The sequence below is a fragment of the Centruroides sculpturatus genome, unplaced genomic scaffold (assembly GCF_000671375.1).
Source record: "Centruroides sculpturatus isolate CEXI.00-Female unplaced genomic scaffold, Cexi_2.0 scaffold110, whole genome shotgun sequence".
Lineage (NCBI taxonomy): Eukaryota > Metazoa > Arthropoda > Arachnida > Scorpiones > Buthidae > Centruroides > Centruroides sculpturatus.
This window is the reverse complement of record NW_019384339.1, coordinates 93,048-113,161: the sequence shown is the minus strand read 5'-3', so window position 1 is coordinate 113,161 and position 20,114 is coordinate 93,048. Positions and strand designations below refer to the sequence as shown.

Here is a 20,114-nt window from a genome sequence, read left to right as displayed (position 1 = left end):
CACATTATATTGAATTTTCTCATGGGAGTAAGATATTTTCTTGCAGTAAAATTAGCCTATGTCCATCTCCAACACGTAAGCTATCTGTGCCAAATTTTATTAAAACTTGTTCAGCGGTTTAGACGTAAGAAGATGACAGACAGACAGAATTACCTTCGAATTTATAATATTAGTATGGATTAATATGAATTTCTGCTATAAGGGGTACGCGAGTTTGAGCTCTTTCTTGAAGTGGTACGCAGGAAAAACTAATTGGGAACCACTGATTTAAACCATTTAAGTATTTAATCTAAAAGCATTTAATAAATTTTAATTTTTAGACTTAATACTAATTATAAATACTTTTAATTATCGTTTGACAATAAATAATCACATGACGATTTTACGTAAATATACTTACAACTACAAGCAATAACTGATATTAACTGTTCGGTAGAAACTGCTTATAATCCTATTGAATGAGATTTTCCCAATCGTGGAAATTATATGTATTCTAATATAGAAGATATAAAATAATTTTTAAGAATTTTACAGATATTTCATAATTATTAGTAAAAAAATATTTGTTACTACCTTAGAAAATATTTTCAGAGTCAAAAATAATATTTTCTGTTTTCTTTCTTCATTCTGAAATTTTAAATAAAAATATCTTATGAATTCAAACAGAAAAACAAGTACATTCCTCAACAGTGAAATTGTAAGACCATGAAGGAATGCATGTAGCCACATGCAAATTGCAGGACTGGTAGAGGTGACAGAGATGTGCAAATGATTAAGTCTGTGTACACATTGGGTAATGTGGTGCCCAGTTTCAAGCTCTAAAGACCGGTGGCTGGCTTGGGCCGTAAATGCTATTGCTGATGGTTTGCAGCAGCTCAACTTTGGAAGTGTAGAAAAATGCTTGAAGATGACAAGGAGCCAAATACCATCAATAACGGTTGGGAAATGAGACCATATCCTGGAGCTGAGCAACCTTGGTTTCTCAATATGTGCAGTTGCTATGTATATTGGACACTATGTGAGTATTATACCTGCAAACACTTTGAAGGGGAGTGAATTGCACTGGCATATGACTGGTGCACAGACTGGCAGATTTGTCAAACCATTCGCCATGACACATGACATCTGAAGCCACCCGTTGCTGTCAACAGGTGTACTCATATCCACCCAAACCATTTGCAACAAGCTGCATGAAGTTGGGTTGGCAATTAGAGTGCAAGTAACCATGTGGACACAAGACTCCATGCCTGGCGTGATGTCGTCGTCATTAGAATTGAACTGGTGAATGGCATTGGGTATTGTTTATGGATGAATCCTGCTTGTGTCTGCAAAAGAATGATGGCTATGGACAAGTGAGGTGATATGCCGGCCCTTTTTGCTGAGCATCATGCCGGCTCCAACCGGGCATCATGGTTTGAGGAGGCATTGTGTTCGATCGGCAGACAGCCCCAGTATATATTTCTGGTACTATGACAGTAGACCAGTACATCACATGAATTGTAACGCCTGTAGTTTGGCCACCGGTGCAGGCCACACTCTACACGGTATTCCAGCAAGACAATGCCAGACTGCACATCACACAGTGAACTCTCACCAGCCTGAATAAAATTCACATCCTTTCCAGATTGGCAGTCTTGCTGGATCTCGCTCCCATCAAACACCCATGGGACCTCATCTGATGTGCGGTGCACACCAGGAACCAGCACCAAATACTGTATACAACATGTATACCACAGAGTACACAGTTTGGAAGGGATACCTTGGGCAACCTTTAATTGTCTCATTGATAGTATGCATTGCTGTATGGCAATGGCCTGTACAGCTGCCCGTAGAAGCCATATTCGTAACTGAATAAATAGGTGTCTGATGCATATCTTTGTTTGTTCTTTTAATCATTTGTGTATCTTTACTTTGTCCAGCATTTATGTAGCTGACCTACTATTGGTGTATGCCACAATTCAGGTTTTGTTTTAGACACAGCCTAAAAATTGCATGCAGTGGGAGTAGTAACCATATGTACATCACTCAGAGGGATCCTTCCTTCCTCTTCTTTCTATCTCCTCATTCTCCTTCTTCCATTGGCTGTATGGCCATTGTCTTTCATTAAAATAAAAACAAAATTATTTGCATATCTTCCTCACCTCTACCAGTCCTGCAATGGGCATGTGGCTCTGTGTATTCTTTTGTAGTGTTGCAATTTCACTTTTCAGAAGTATACAAAAAACAAAGTGACTTAAATCTAAATATGCAAAGCTTTCTCTTGACTTTCATGATTAATTAATGTGTAATTAAAAGTAATTTTCAATTTTTTATGACAAACAGTTATAGATTAAATACCATTTCTCTAGCACTTTTGAGCAACAGAGCCCATCATCACATTTCGCACGTGTGTGGATGGAGAAGTAAATACTAGTAGATAATAGCACAACTAGTTTGACAGAGATTGGCAGTTAGTTTTTCTTGAAATAATTTTCAGAGATTTTTCTTCTGATGGATCTAGTTGTCTGACAGTGCTAGAGAAAGGACAGTTAATTTGTAATTTCAGCATTCCAATAAAGCAGAATAATGAGTTTTATCAGGCAATTTGTAAAATTTATGTACCTGGAAAATGCTGCACTTTTTAAATTCCATCAATATACAATAGATTTACCAATAGAAAAATAAAAGAAAACAATATATCTACTCCAACAGTGCTGTAGGCACTAACAGATTTTATTCTACAGAACTATATAATAAAGATGGCTCAACACATCACCAAATGCCGAATAAACATTTGGCCAATACTGAGTAGTATGGATGATTTATTTGTGACTTTGACTTTGCTAAACAAATATTCTGCATCCACTGCTTCCCACTCCCTGTTGGTATATTGTGAAGAATCAAAGGGAATAAATCCCAGAAAACATATTCATGATTCCCACAACAAACCAATGTTTGGCAAATAATTACCTGAGTTTACATGTTTTGCCAAGTGACAAACAATTCAACATATACTGAACGTGTGAAGCCGCCTTAATATGCAAAGAAATGTGATATTGCTTTATTACTTTCTTAGTTTTTTTATCACCTAATTTTTTAAAAATCATATATTGAAAAGTTTTATACGGTTGATATATCTTGTTTAAATGCAAATGAGTTTTAATGCATTAAATCCATACATATGCAATGATTTTAATTGCAGAAATAAAAATTTATAATAAATTTGGCAACACACTATAGAAAATTAATAGTCACCACGTTTTAAATTTCTATAAAACATATAATAGCATACATTGCTCATTTCCCGAATTTTTATCATCTATCATCACTCATTTGCACTAGTTGACTCGTTTTGTCATGACATTTGCCACATTTTAAGAACTTTGAGTATATTTTTCATTACGTTATGTCCATACTTTCATAAATAAATATTTATTGCCATCGTGATTAACATACAAGCCAAGCAATTATTTATATATTCTATTGAGATGCAATGTGGTGTAGAAGAAAAATATGTATGTAAATAAATTTTACATACAGTATTTCATTTTTAAGGGAAATCAATATATACAATCAAACCTCAATGCAGAGCCAACATTCATTTGTCTCTGAAACTGGCACAGAATTTCATATTCTCAACAAAAATAATTATTTAAAATAAGATCGGGCGCATAGATGGGAAGGTAACCATGGAGCTAAAGTCTCCTCCAAATTTTGGCAGAATCCTATTGCCGGTAGCAAAACAATGGATAGAAGGCCAGTCGGTCGTGGCCACTGCCAAATAAAACTTGAGGAACAAGTCCCTGAAAGAAAATTCTGACTGTGGACCCAGATAAGATCCACACAAACTTGAAGTTTGAGAATTTGAGTTATGCGATTCGGCAAAAATAAAATCCTATGCAATGCAAAAGTCTACATTTGATAATTCAGAGATAAGAAAGGATACTTCTATTCTATTGTTATGAGGAAGATCTAGAATCCAATGACTGTATGAGGATGGCACTTCATTGAAGTTCAACCATATTTATGTTACAGTATATTTAATTTCTACTACAGGATACAAAAAAAAAATAAACTTTACTTACCCATTAATTTTCCAGATGTTCAAATAAGTCTCTTTCAATTTCTTAAGCCCATCGCATTACTGAAAAAATAATAAATACTTATAAAATTACTTTTTTTATATATATATTTATTGTTTACACAATTTTTGATGCTACTTATCATTATACAATTTTTAAGATTATTTATTAATAAGTATATATTTCCAATATTTTTCAGTCCAATTGACAGAAGTCATGTAATAATAATTTATGTAAATAAAAAGTAAATTTGAAATCCGAGTCGTTATTGTTTCATTGCAGTCGGAGATTTCTCTCTCCCGTTTGGAAAATCGGAGACAAAAATAGGTCCTTCCAAATATTGATTTTTTCCCCCTTCCATTATATCTCTACTTTAAAGGAAGATATGAAACTACAATAAGTATCAGTGCGTAACCTCGCCGAATAGGATGTTATTTGAGGTTTACATTTTACTCGTGATTGAACGGATTTTGTATCCAAATTCGTGCTTCGTAAGAAGCAAAAAACGTTTATATTTATGAACATTTAATCCTTGAATGTTCAAACCGAGATTTTAAATTTAATTTAAAATAAAACACGATTTGTATTACAATCGTCTATTTGCAATTCCATTAAATTTCCCGTAGAGATGCACAGATAATAAAATTTGTTTATATCCAATACTGTAAAAACAAAAGTAATGAAAACACTAAAAAATTATTTAAAAAAAAATCCATTAAACGCATGCAACTTTTGATTTTAATATGATGTATTTTAAAGCTAAAAATTATATTTAATGTTACTGAAAACAAACAATTCATGCAATATTCAAGCATACTTCTTTTATAAAGAATTCTATACTTGATTCAAATGCATGCATGCAGACATTTATTTAAGAAAAATGTAGTAGGACATTAGTTACCCATAACCGATCATTTGTAATAAATGACATAACCGATGTCATATTTTTTTTAAAAATAAAACATTAAATATTAAAAATCCATTTTTATATATTTAACATCTAATTATATTGAATTTACTAGTCAATATGCAAAAATTAAGGTCCGAAACCGGTCGATGCATCGTGCGTAACAATTTAAATTTTGGCATTTTGTATTTGGGTAAAGTAATATCTTACCATATATAATTTAAAAATGATTCTAATCAAATATAAAATATTTTAGAACTTTTATTTTGACTGATGGAATATTTTGCCTTTATTTTTCAGCAATAACAATTATATTAACATTTAGATAATGTACAGCATAGGTATGCACCACTTAACTACATTCTGCTTAATGATGGACCACGTGTAAAGGAGGTCCCGTAAGATAACAACAAAAATGAAAAATTTGTAGTCGGCTGTACCTTTTCTACACTTATATGTGTTTAGATACATAAATACTTATCATTACATTAAATACAACCTGTATGAGTAGTAGACTATACTGTTAGATTTGTCTAAGTATACTCTACGATGCTTACTTAACGAAGTATTTCACGGAACGTATCTCCGTCCTTAAGCGGCACATACTTGTAATTTTATGAAATTCGGAACAGAAATTTGCATTTTTTAAATTTTATTTCCATCGGGTTCACAACAAAAGCTCTAAATTTATCATATAAATAAAAATATACTAATCCCAATAATATAGTTATTATAATATATACATATATGTATATAAAAACAATAATCTAAGAATAGTCTACAGTTGTCATCATAAAATTGATGCCAAACATTAAGTTAAAACACTTCTTAAAAATATAATTACAAAATAAGATATATTTTGTTGGGGTCGATTTATTCCAAACTTAAACATAATTTTTCTTTTTCTTTTATGAATACATGCAAAAAGAAAAGAGAATGTTATTCAGTTCGTATTTACTTATGTAAAAACATCTTTTAATATGTGATACTTGTATATTTTTTTTTTAATCTTTTGGCAAATTTAATTTTAAGCCCCACTTTGTTATTTAAGTACACATATTATATAATTTTTTTCAATCAAAATATCGATTTATAATTGAGTAAATTTCATGTTTTGTAGCGTGCTCTTTCGATAATTACTGGGGTAAATGTTTACCGTGATACAGTTTTTTTAGTACGTTTCATATTTTTTTAAGTGTATATACTGTAAACCAGTTCTTAAAAGCTATATAATAAGTAATGAGTGTCCCTCGATTTTCAGATTCACTATTTTTGTATTCACACTAAACATTCGTAAAGAAATTCCGAAGCGATTAGATATATATATTTTTTTTTATGTGAATAGATGACGATATGAAACGCACCACAGTTAATCTTTGAATAGGCTAGATGTTGCAATTTATGAATCTTATTTTATAATTTACACCATCCATGCTCGAAGATAAATTATTTTCCTTTTGTATTAAGTTTGGCACGTCCCAAATTTAATTACTACATACCTTTTGTCAATCCGGTTTCGTGACGTTCTCGTTACCGTACTTCCTAATCTCCCCTAAGAAGCAAATGCATAGTATTGTTTTTATTTCTTTCGAGAGCCGTGTACGGTACCTAGGGGGTCTTGCAATTCATTTTTAATATGATTTTATATATTCGAAATATCGATTTTTAGGCAACGTTTGCTAAAAAACGGAGCGTATTAATTTACGTCTTTCGTCAGTCCGATCATGACTTTATATCGATTATTCTTAAAACGTATAAAAATTATAATCGGTTTATACGTACAAAATATACATTACAAAAATATATATATATATAAATTTTTAAATTTCGTCTGGCAATTTATCCGAAATCACAATTAATTTAAAACACTTTAAATGCCCATTCAAATTATTTCGTATATCATTAATTTCAAATTAATTCTTTAATTTAATTTAGAAAATATTAAAATGTAAATATTGTCATACTTACCAAAGAAATAATTTTAACAGGTTTTAGAATAATTCTGAATACATATAAATTCTTTCCTGTTATCCATCAATTTTGCATTTTTTTTTTATTTTTAAAGTGTCTCCACTTGACAGAAGGGTAATTTTTCTCATATGGATCGAGAATTTCGGTTTTACAATCATTGTAAGTTGTTCTGCTTTGTTATTTTCGATTTCTACATTGCATTTTCGAACGTGTCTTTGCCAACGGAGATCCTTTACTAGAGGAGGGATCCGAAGATTTGTTCTTTGTTTTTATAAGAATCTTAATTATTAAGATCGAGCGTTCTTTTCTAGAAATACTGCCCAATATTTAAGTTATTCCAATGAAGTTTGGCAGAACCAAACATTCCATTTTTTAAATTAAATTCAAGCACTTGTTCAACTTAAGAATTTATTTATTAAATTTTATATTGTCTTTTAAATATATTAATTCTTGTCGATTTTTAATAAATAACTCTTTTTTTTTTGCAGTCATTTTATAATACTATTAATGCTTTATATATAGTTTGGGTCTTATCTTGTGAAAAAGAAAAGTATCGAAACGTAAGAAAATTTTTTCGTGCGGTAATATAAATGGTGAAATTACTAAAAACTTCAACTCTAATAAACCAAAGTAACTACAGTTGGAGTTTTTATTTATTTATTTTTTAACCAGAAATATTTGGAATCATAAATTTAATCTTTATTTGACCGAATAACATATTTAATTAAAAGAACATTTAAATATCTGACGAGTTGGGTACGTTTGTTCCATTTGAATGATAAAAAAAGTTGAGATAATTCAAACTTTTCTCAATTTTAATTCTTCCAATTAGTAAATATTTTATTTTAATCTGAAATCATTCACTTTTTTCACTTAATATCGCCACTACGTTTCCCTTTTCCCTAATTCTTTAATAATATACTGATATGAAGAAAAAGCTCCAAATTTTTTAGATTTTAAGATCTCATTAGAATGTGAATTTTATGACCATTTTATAAATATATTTATAATCTATATAACTTTTTTCAAACATTAAGAAAGCTTGTACTGTACATCTGAAACAAAATTGAAAAAAATAAATTTTATTATATCATTGATAATCTGTGAAATATAACATCAAACAAAGCTGATAAAATATTTATAGCGGCATCTTATCTAATCTTACTAGGACTTATTAACACAGTGTATGGGGTAGCATTGTAAGTGGTAACTACAGTAAGCGATAGTACTACAGTAACTACAGCAAGCTTCAATAAGCGACAGATACTTCTATTGATACATGCACGTTATCTATTGGAAGATAATGTTACGGCTACAAGCAAGATGAAAAACTACTACTTCCAAAGCTATAATTTTTATAATCCATTCTGTTATATTGAACACGAAATTATTCTAAATTTATTGCTCGATCAATAAAAGATAAATGCAAATGTACGTAATATTAATCGACAGATTAACGTCCTTATTTGCAACCGAGAATCGCGAGTCGGAAGCAAACTGATAAGCTTCATGTACTAAAAGTAAAGCAAACGGTAATCGGTCGGCTTCTAAATCTCGACCCTTTGGTTGCAAATACGACCATAACCAATTTGTCTACATGAACTACTGACAATTACACTCATTACAGACATGCTTTATAATTTAGTCAAGCAGCATAGAGAATGATATTGAATTCTCACTGTTTCAGAGTGGATTTTAACCTGAATTCTCCTGTCACAATTAAACAGTACCTTAACCAAGCAGCCAACTGAATCTTAATTGCCATTACAATTACAAATTACTAATAATTTGTTGAAGTGTTTTAGAATATTAAGATTGCATATGTAGATAAAAATGAACAGAAGAGAAGGAAAACAGTCACCGTAATTTCAGAAATACAGAATTAATAGTAATTACTTCTATCTTAATGTTCAAATCATAACTCCTTTGAAAATATACCATTAATATATTATTAAGCAATAGAAATCATAAGCCAAACAAAGTAAATATAGCTAAAAATTATTTGTTCAATGTTGCAATTCTAACTTAAGTTAGTACAGGCAGATCTAAAAAGACAATAATCACACTCAAAAGATTTTTTATTGCTAACAGGAGTTCATTATTTCTTTAAAATAATGGTTATAATTTAATATTAGAGTGATAAAACTTTTATACTATTTATTTCTTTACACAAATTAAAAAAAAATCACCTCCAAGATTTGCTCCTGGATACACATCTTTAGGATATTCTGAAAGCTTCACTGATTAAAATTATACAGTAAAAATTTTTCTTATTAAGTTGTTAATCAGTCCACAAAAATTTGCAATTTCTTATTGCTCTGTCTTAATTAATTACTGCAACATGCACTAATGACTGCCAAGCACAACATATCACCTGCTGCCAGAGTATTTATATAAAGTTTAAACTGCAATATGTACAAAACAATTTGCTCTTTGAAAAAAATTCTCTTCATTTTTCAATTCCCTTTCCAACAACACCTAAACTATATATCTGCAACCATTTTCTGTGAAGTTAGAGCATTACACTCTATTCACAAGTCCTGCAGACATTTGCATCAAACTAATGACTAAAAAAGCAAACTCTTGTAGAACAAATTCATCTTTTCTCCATCGTGCATAGATTCAAATTGTCATTAAAAATACAACTTTTGAAAGAAAAATAATTGCATGCGCATGGCTGCACAATGAATTATTGAGGAATAGAAACAATTGTAATAAAAACCTATACCCACCCAAGCCTTAGTAAACAGCCGAAGATAAAACAAAACGTCACTGATACAAATATAATGGGGAAAAATCACATCTTAAGTTAGGCTAATCAACTATGGCAAGCATTAATAACTAAAGTTGTAGCAAAAGTGTAGTATAGTAAGAAATTGCAGTCAAATTAGACACTGTTCTATTAACTATATTTGTCATTAACTCAAATGGTCGTAAAATTACTGAGCTAAGGACAAGTTTACGAGTTTGCCACCGTACATTTTTACAGAGAATTGCAACCGAACTTTCCAGTTTGTCACAAGAGAATTTTCTAATAGCTGAATGCTTGAATTTATGATAAACTATGATAAGAATAGTTACTTGACGAGAGAAAGAATCCAATCTGCACGACAGATTTAAACTTGGTATTTAACAATATTATTCAAATTTGGAAGACAAACTTGTGATTTTTGAATTTGCCAATTTTTCTTTAATAATTTTAGTAATTTTTTAAATTTATTAATTTGGTCAAATAAATAAAACTTTTCTTACATTAGGTACTTTTACTTTCATTATACATTTATCTTTGTTATTGTTACGTATTGTTTTGTGTCTTACCTTACGCTTTTAAATGGGCCTTTGTTAATCGAGGGATGATACTTGTTTACCTTACGGTATTAACTTGAGTAAACAAGTAAGTGAAATATATTTTAATTTTAAAAACTATATATCTGTACACATTAAAAATAGAGTAAATACACACACTACAGTTTATCATCTTAGGATTTTTTTTGGCTAATTTTATGAAAATTAATCAAATACTAAACAAACGTGCCAGTGATTTAAACATGGGCTCATGACTCAAAGTGCGCATATTCCACCAACAGTGACCGACCGCCAGAAATCATCAGATACACTCAAAAGGAATTTGTGAGGTTTTTCTGATTCTACCCACGAACACTTGTTTATGTGAATTTTCATATTCACATATTTGACTGTTTCGTACAGGAATTTGTATTTAGAAAATGGATTGCCAGCCATATCTTAAATGTAAAAATACAGAAAATGTCAAAGATGATTCGACAATCTTCAAATAAGCGACGCCGTTGATAAACAAAACTTTCAAGTAAACTAATTATTATTAATTGTTGGGATTTGCCCGAGTCAGTTTGGAACTCAAACAAAAGCCAGTGTGAGAAGGACTTTTGCCAAACAAAACCACTGAAATCGCAAAAAAAAAAAAAAAAAATAAATACAGACTTTTTATTTTTGGTTGGTCATTCAAAAAATAATTCTGACTTTCAACCAGCTTCTCATAATTACTAGGGGTCCAAGAAATACAAAATATTAAGAAATGCTGATCCAAGATTATATTTTGCCTTTCTCTTTTGTTTTGATGTTTAAATGCAATTCTTCTACTTTAAACAGTACTTTGTAACTTATATTTTCTTAGAGCAAAATGCCATCGAACTTATTTGTGTGCCGACAAAGTTGATTATTAAGAAAGATTTAAGTTTGACAAATTAATTTTTAGCAATAAATTTTAGCAATAACCAAAGACAGTTTTGGTTAGACTAAAGTATACAGCTAAAAATACTAAGATATTGAGAAATTAGCATTAGAATACGCTCTTACTGTTTATAAAGATCTAATACAAAATGGAATACATATTTAAATAATTCTATAAACGTTTTTACGTGTTCCATATTTTTATACATGCCTTGTATAAATACATGGCATGGCTGTCACACCGTACGAGCTTGCATAATTCTCTGTAATAATAATTTTTATTTTTATCAATTTTATTACACGATAATATTTAATTGATCTTATACATTGTACATAATTAATTTTTCCCTTTAAAGTGAGTTCCATGCTTCCCACTCACATATGTTTCTACCTGCTGGAAATTTTGGTTTAAACTTCTGTTCTCGATGTTTAATAAAGGCTTACAGATGCTTAAAGAAATATCCATTATTTTACTGTTGCAATCAGTCTAAGTGAAAAGAAATTAAATGAGTGCATATAATTTGACCTGTCTTCTATATTTACTATTGAGCTTAATGTACTAATACTTTTAATTTTGATATCAGAATTCATGAAAATACCATTGAATATATTTGACATTGGCTAATATTTTATATGAGATAATTTTCCTTCATTTAAAGTAAGTTTACAAATAGTTTATTATTCACTTAAATACTCGTTACATATTTACCGATTTGTGTGATGATTTCTTTTATTTTTTCCCTTTAAAACATTTCAAAGAAAAGGACTTTTCTGTTTTATTTCATATTATTGTAGTTATAAATTTACAATGATTAAATATAATATTCATTCGAGATATAATTTGAAATATTTTTATTTTCGTCTTAATTTAATGAACCTTTCTCATTATTTTGCAATTAGGGAATACTTGTTCTTATTGCTTATTAACATTAAAAGTTTTCTTAAACGCCTGCTTAAAAATTAAATTTTAATCATTTAAAGTAGCAAAAAAATGTTTTAATTTCTGAACGAATTTTTGTTGAAAAATATTGAAGTTTATCACGTCTGAAAAATCTTTATATATAATGATATAAAAAAATATAAATTAAGAGATTGACTGGGATCATTTTTAAAACAGTTTCTTAAGTAATTTAAAAAAAAATCTTTTATACAGTATATTAAATGTTAAGAGAGGCAATATATAGAATAACTTTTTAACATCGATGCTATTGGAAAATTAATGAATAATGTTAAGTCAACAAACTAAACATTCTTAAATTTCTTCCGGGTTATTTACAAACTGTAAAATAGTTATAATTTATAAATCCTCTATGGCAGTGCCACGAAATAATGGATCAAGATATCATTGCATTTTATAATTCTGAATTATCATATTTGCCAGCATATAAAATGCACCCAATTTTCATAAATTGTTATTTTGGATAAAAGTGAGTGTTATAGCTGGCAAATACAATATACATATATATTTTTGGAAGTGAAAACTAATTGGGCGTCTCTATTAGTAACTTAATAATCCACCCACAAGTTTGTGCGAGTTCAAATCCTCCTTCAACAACTTTTCTTTCTTCTAAAATTAATCATAGCTACTAAAATTCTGACAAGACGGCGATTTGATCCAAATTTTGAAATGACTAATTTATGGCCTATAAATATCCCGTAAGAAATCCAACAATGGGGCAATATTTCGTCACATTATTTTGGGCCAAATGAATTATATGCAAATATAAATGTGAATGAGAACAATTATATATTTAGAAATAATCATTAGAACAAAAACTCACTTCTTGAATATTTGTTATAACTTTTCTGATCAACTTTTATTTTCAATTGCAATGATTACGCTACGATGTGCATCTCGTTTACCAATCAGGTTTTCCAATATTTAAGGGATTACGAAGCATGTATGTTGATGTATTGAACTAATTATGTTTTAAATAATTTTATTACCTCTCTCAAAATATATTTAGTTTAAAATCTTTTATTTTATTTAAGCAATAATTCAGATAAAACAACCATATTTATGCACCAACTTACTGCAAATACAGAAATATTAACTATAGTTTCACAATAAAAATTCACGTACATTTGATAAATTCAGTGAAAATGATCGGTTGATGGTTAAATACTCGGCTATGTAAAGAAACGTCACCCAACGCATCACATTACAAAAGCTCTTCACTAATAGCTTGTTACAATGAGGTTGTTTTAAAAATGAAATGATTTTTTTTATAACATGATACCTATATACAGCAAAGAACAATACATTAAACAATTACCCAAATACATGAATAATTATGAGTTCAAAATGGATGATGAAGGGCTGTGATTATTTATCGGTCATATTCTATAGATTTTCGGTATAATGATTTAAAAAGCTTTTGTGTGAATCTGTACATTTTCGAAACATGAAATGTCAATCATAATCACTGATACAAGTATTCCTACAAAAATTGGACAGTTAAACGAATCTAATTACGTCTCGTAAATATTAACCTGTGTAAATGACAGTTGGCGCTTCCTTTCTCGAGCTAGTAATGTCGCGGAGGTGGAACTCCGCCCCCGCGGGGAGGGCCGTAGCCCGTGGTCGAACCACCGTAATTATCGCGTGATTGGTTGTAGGAGGGCATGCCTCCATAGCTGTCATAACCGTAACGATCATCACTACCAGGCCTGGAACCACCTGTAAATATCATGATTGGGCAAAAGCAATAATTAGCAATTTATGTCAAGCTTCATATTTTAATTTCAAGGCAGTCAATTTTGGGTTTTCAAATGATTTGTAAATTTTATAAATTTTGTTCTTATATAATCATGAAACAATTGCAATTAAAAAATTCATAAATAGTATATTTTTTAAAGTTTATCATGAATAAAATTTCAAATTTACAATTAACTTTTTTAGTGTGTAATATACTAAAACACTCTTTAAGAATTTTCACAATTGTGTCAAATTTTCCAACAATTAAAACAGCAAAAGTAAAAAAAAATCATAATAATATTTTAATATGCTATGATTTAATTCATAATTATTCATTTAATTCATTTTTATGGTTTTAATATTACTAAAAATATTTTGTATAAACATGAATAAATGAAGTTGAGGCAGTCAAAAAACAATAACTTTTTAAATAACCTTCTGGTTTGAAAGATTTAATTTCAAAAGTATACTTTTACATTAAAATTCTTAATAAATGATAATAAATTTTGCTTGATATTAAGCATTTGAAATGCTTTAATATCAAATGTTATCTTCATACTATTTTTTTTGTGTACAAGCAAATATGTAAAGCAAAATTATTTAGAGTTCACAAACAAATTTTATAATGCTCAAAATTGAATGCTGGAGATCACTGTACTAAATAGCAAATCTTATTATTTCAAATTATACTGCACATTCTTTTTTTTATACTAAATTATTTATGTTCAAAAGTTTATGAATATATTTCCCAAACAGAATAAACAAACTTTTTATTTGAACCTAAAATTAACTTCTTGCATACAGTAATTCACTTATCTCACTTTGAAGGTGGAATACATAAACAAATGATACAGATGATTATTGGATAGTAGGAAAATCTGCTAAATTTTACCTGTTGTTTTTAGTGTGTCCTACCTACAATATATAGATGTCCTTTTAATATAATGAAAGACATGAGATAATTACATAGACTTTATGGGGGAAAAATTCAAGTATAGAAGACTTATCACTAGATATTGATCAGACAGACAACAGTTATGATTTAGTTTCCTGATAAGCATCTTGTTTACAGTAGATCTTCCATTCTTATGTGCATGTCAAATCTATTGATATTTTCAGGTACAAAATAGTATCATTTGAAAGTTTAATCAAAAGAGTTTTTCTTCTTTTGATGAAAAAATGCTGAAGTTAAAAATGTTCACTTTATCAGGAATGCTGTTTCAGCTAAACTACTGTATCTAAAAAAAAATAGCACTAACTTCTGTAAGCCTGATACTAATATACATACATCACATTCTTTAGTTAAGAACAAACAAAATTTTTTCCAACACTTAGAAAATCTGTCCCTTTTTTTAAACTCTCTATCTCGTGGGCAGCAAGAGGGCCTTTTTCAATCCAACTGTAGATTCGGCCAGGCTCACACTGGGATAATGGGGTGACGAGGGACAGACCACCCCACCCAAAACTCCTGGGAATATTTTACCACCTACATTCAATCTTGGATCTACCAGAGTGGTGGGTAACACCTTAACTGTTTTGACTGACTGGTTATAGCTGCAATTTGGCATTTATAAATTCTACTTTTATACAGGAATTAGAATCATTTCAAATCCTATGAATCATAGACGGTTAAAAGTCAAAATAAAGGAGTATTAACAGAACCATCTTAGAGATAAAACTATTTACAACTTCAGGTAGAATAAACTTTTAATAGACAACAAGTTAAACAAAATGAGGCATCCATAATTTTGTCTAGCTCTCAGGTTTTCATAGCCATTACAATTAAACCTTTTAACCCCTTATTTTAGTAGTAGTAATTTCACTCAACAGTTATAAATAATTATCATCAATACTAGTTCACATAGTATTTTTTTTTTTTTTTTTGGATACTTGTGATAAAGAGCTTGTTAATCAATGTTTTTATTGTATTATTTGGTTATAAATAAATCTATGAAATAAATTATGAATTAGATCATAGTAAAATTATTTTAGTTAAGAGTAGACCATATAACATTTTTTTATAATTTATTAAAATATAATTAATAATTTAATGGCAATAGTTGGAAAAAATGACCTTAGTTAGTTAAAATCTTTTGTATATATTTATTTCTAAAAGTATTTAAGCTTAGCATTTATTGAATGGTTTTATATTGTTCATTTGAACACTATGCAAAAGTTTTATTTTATTTAATTTTAAATTCATAGATAATTGTAGAAATCTTTTCCAGTACAGTGAATATTGTTTGCATTATGGCAAATAAGCTTTCTTCAGCCATAATCTTTATTATTATATATTTTATTTTAATAAATCAAGCATTCAAACTGCAGTGAGTAGGGATTTTGTGGACAGATTTTATAATAAATTAATTGAATCACCAAAAAATTATTTTTTTGTAATGAATTCAAAAATATTATAGCAAAATCATTTTTCATTTATAAAAAATGATACTGAAGTCAATTTAACAAGACATTTGTCTTAAATTTGGCTGGATTATAAAGATTATGTATATATACATTGTCAAAACATAACTCGAAATTTTAAATTCATGATTTAAACACTCAGAATATTTTCTTTATTTTTGAGTCCAAGTTCAAATTCTTAAAGTATTTATAAGATCCCCTTTAAGTAATGTTATTTTTATATTAAGGGAATTTTTTTTGGACTGTTTTTTCCTATATATAATATAATATAATATCCAGCATAAATGCAATGTACTAATATCAGTGTTAACTGTTAAACACTGTTTATCAATGATGTAATTTTAGTCCATTCTATGCAAATATTGAAAATGATAGAATTCATAAATAAGGCAATGGATGGTGTTTTGTTTCTTTGAAATTTTTAAATTGTTATTAATAGAGATTTAAGTAAATTTTTAATTATTAGAAAATAATAATAATTATATTAGTCAAAAGAATGAAAATCGAAACATACCGGGACCATAATCTTTTCCATAACTGCTAACTGCACCAGCAGGATTTGTATATGATTCGTAATTTCCTCTTCCATCTTGAATCACAAAATTATTATTATTTGTTTAAAAAATATTTTTCAAAAATATTTTATATATAAAATAATTGAAAATTCCTTTTTTTTGTATGATCTAATAAATGTATTAAATTTTAATTTAACAACTACAAAAACAAAGGCTTGCCAATTTTTTATATAAAATGCTCAATTATTGTACAAAAACTTGATAAAAACACATTATCTTAATAAAATAATTCAAATATCACATTATTTTTAAAATTATATACACAATTGACTTATTGCATTACACCATTGTCTCAATGGGTGCATTCCGGTATGCATCAGTCTCGGCCACAACTGATGCACCAGCAAATGGCTTAACCTAGTCCTTGGTATTCCCGAGATATCTCATTTCAGCATCATCTAGTTCCAAAAACGTACTGATACTGTAACAAGATATCTCACGTCAAACACTCGAGTTCAGAAGTCATGACCCCAAGAATTGTTGGGAATAACACAGGACAGGTTAATATTTCTATTTTGCTTGTGCAAAATAAAAAAATAATTTCAGACAATACAATTATTTTTTTCAAAAACGTATAATTTTCATTAGGCTTAACATTGACAAAAATTCAACACGGGATAGGTTAATAAGCTTTTACTGTAATGTCAGGTGACCTCTAAGATGTTGGCAAAGGAAATTTCACAGGAGAAAAAATATGAGAATAATTCTGTAAATTAAATGACCAAACCTTGCATTTTATGGAAGTTACAATTTTTTAATTAATCTAGTAAACCATATAATTTAATAGAATAAACTGGTATATACTAGGTCTAGCTAACTTGAAGTGGCGTGCAAATTATACTCATTGCCATAAAAATTAGCACACTAATAAGCAGTTGTTGTTTTGCTGCAAAACTTGGCATGCAGATAAGGAAATGATTAGAGTTATAGCATGATGGCTCATTGTGTAATGTCAACAGAGGGTGTTAAAGTGCACCACCCTCTTGACTTATAAAAAAAAGCATGCAAAGGCATCCTGTCTGTAATTTAGCTGTTGCAGAGGCATGCTGTATCACTAGAGATGACTTTACTTTGCAATTGAAGACCATGCGAAAAACTAACAAAGCTTGAGAAAGAAAGGATCACCAGGTTGAGAAATGCTGGATGGTCATCTTGCCAGTCTGCCTAGGCTGTTCTGACAACACTGTGAGGTGGTGTTGGGACCAATAGACGAGAGAGAGTTTGCACTTATGGCAACCAGGTCCAAGATGCCCTTGGCAGACCACTATCTGAAAGGACCACCTGGTCTTCCAACAAATGCACAGCCAATCGTATTGTTGTCCACCATTTCAGACACAGGTAGCACCATCATTACAGGCTCATGTCTGTCCGTATCATTTTGGAATATCTGGATGAGGAACATTTTTATTGCAACAGCCAATATGTGTGCCACCATTGTCACCTCAGTTTGGAGTGGTGTTGCTATCAATGGGATTGGACGGAATGGAACTGAGTTGTCTACAGCAATGAATCCAGATTCAGTTTTGGCACTGTCAACAGCCATGTTTGTGTCTGGAGGCCCAAGATGAATGTCTCAATCCTGCCTATGCTTTGTAGCAGTACACCACCCCACAACTGGTGTGATGGTCTGGGATGCCATCATGACAGCCAGTCACCTCTAGCAGTGATCCAAGGAAACATGACAGCCCAGTGGTATGTTAGTAACATCCTGCAGCCACATATGTTGCCTCTCTGGTAGGGCTCCCAAGAGCCATTTTCCAACAGGACAATGCTCAACCATACAGGGCAAGGGTGTCACAGGACTGCCTTTGCCAAAATGCCACATTTCCCTGGCTTTCCTGTCCCCAATCACACATGTCTGGGATCACCCAGGATGCCAAGTTGGACAGCCTAGGAGTTTGGTTGAAGTAGAGGACTGCTTGCAGCAACCATGAACTGAGATGCCACAGGACACCTTATGGCATCCGAATGCCTCCATGCCTTCCCATATTACATCATGTATTCATGCTAGAGGTGGCCCAATAGGATACAAGAACCTCCTTTCATTTGTAGTATTTCCTGCAATAAATGATCCTTTTGCTTTCATTTTATAATCACTTACATCATTGTTACACTCACACATGTACAATTTTGTTCAATTCCGACGACGCCTTCTTGGTTCACTAATTTTTTATGGTAATGAGTGGACTATAGTCAGATGTGTTGCAGCTCTTCAGCTACATTTTTATTCTTTGGTAAAAGTTTATTAGATTGGCCTCTATTAAAATAAAATTATGTTCTAAAACAGCTTCATCTATTTATTTCACTATAACAGTGGTTCTTAACCTGTGGTCCCTGAAAGCATCCGAAGTGGCCCGCAAAAGTTATCCCAAAATTATTAAATAAATGACGATGCGTTGATGACAATGCGCAGTATGTCAAGGTTAGAGCCGATAGCGGACTGGGCTGGGGTAAGGTGCGCGGTCAGAAAATATGAAACTGGAAGTCACTAGCAATAAATTTGCATTTGAAGATAAAATCAGTGCATTTATTGGTAAAATCGACCTATGGACCAGCAAGGTCGAAAGAGAGAATTTTTCTGCGTTTGATACATTGAACCCAATTATTGATTGACAGTGCTGAAATTGAAGGACAAATACAAAAGAACATTACATTCCATTTGCAAAGCTTGAAAAAATGAATTCAATCGCTATTTTCCTGACTGCAAGGACAAAGATATTCGGAAACTGATTTGCAATCCTTTCATAGTCAACATTTCTGAGGTGACAGATGAAATACAAGAAGAGTTAATTGAAATGCAACATGATAGTAACTGCAAGGATACATTCGAGACAGGAATTAATCTTAAAGATTTTTGGAGCCAAAAAGCTATTGCTTTCCCTAAAATTCGAGAAACTGCTTTACAGTGCCTAATTATTTTTTCAACCACACATTTATGCGAGCAAGGATTCTCAGTGCTTTTGATAATTAAAAATAAACATCAAAATTGGTTGGATGCCAGTGCCGACATGCATTTCCTTTAAGTAGCACTGAACCAAGAACTCAGCAGTTGGTAAACAGTATGCAGTCACAAAAATCGCACTAAAAGAATGTAATTAATGTAACACTTTCACAAATAATATAATACTCTTGGTTCCGAATAATTTTCTACGTGTTTAATTTATAGAACAACCTTATAAGAACCTATATTACTGCCAAACAGCTCGTGGTCCATGGCAAGACAAAAATTTTGATAAATGGTCCCTCATCACTAAAAGGTTAAGAACCACTGC

General features: G+C 30.4%; 1 long non-coding RNA gene across 2 annotated transcripts; it reads right to left on the bottom strand.

The window, feature by feature from the left end:
• Positions 1–323: 323 nt before the first annotated feature.
• LOC111633205 lies at positions 324–16,857 on the bottom strand. 2 transcript variants are annotated; one of them, XR_002758020.1, is made up of 4 exons: positions 16,782–16,857; positions 4,065–4,123; positions 574–627; positions 324–493 (listed from the first exon to the last, which is right to left on the bottom strand). It is a non-coding gene; the product is annotated as an uncharacterized LOC111633205 (long non-coding RNA). The 2 variants fall into 2 exon arrangements; XR_002758019.1 differs by lacking the exons at positions 324–493; positions 574–627; positions 4,065–4,123 and adding an exon at positions 13,111–13,828.
• Positions 16,858–20,114: the final 3,257 nt, after the last annotated feature.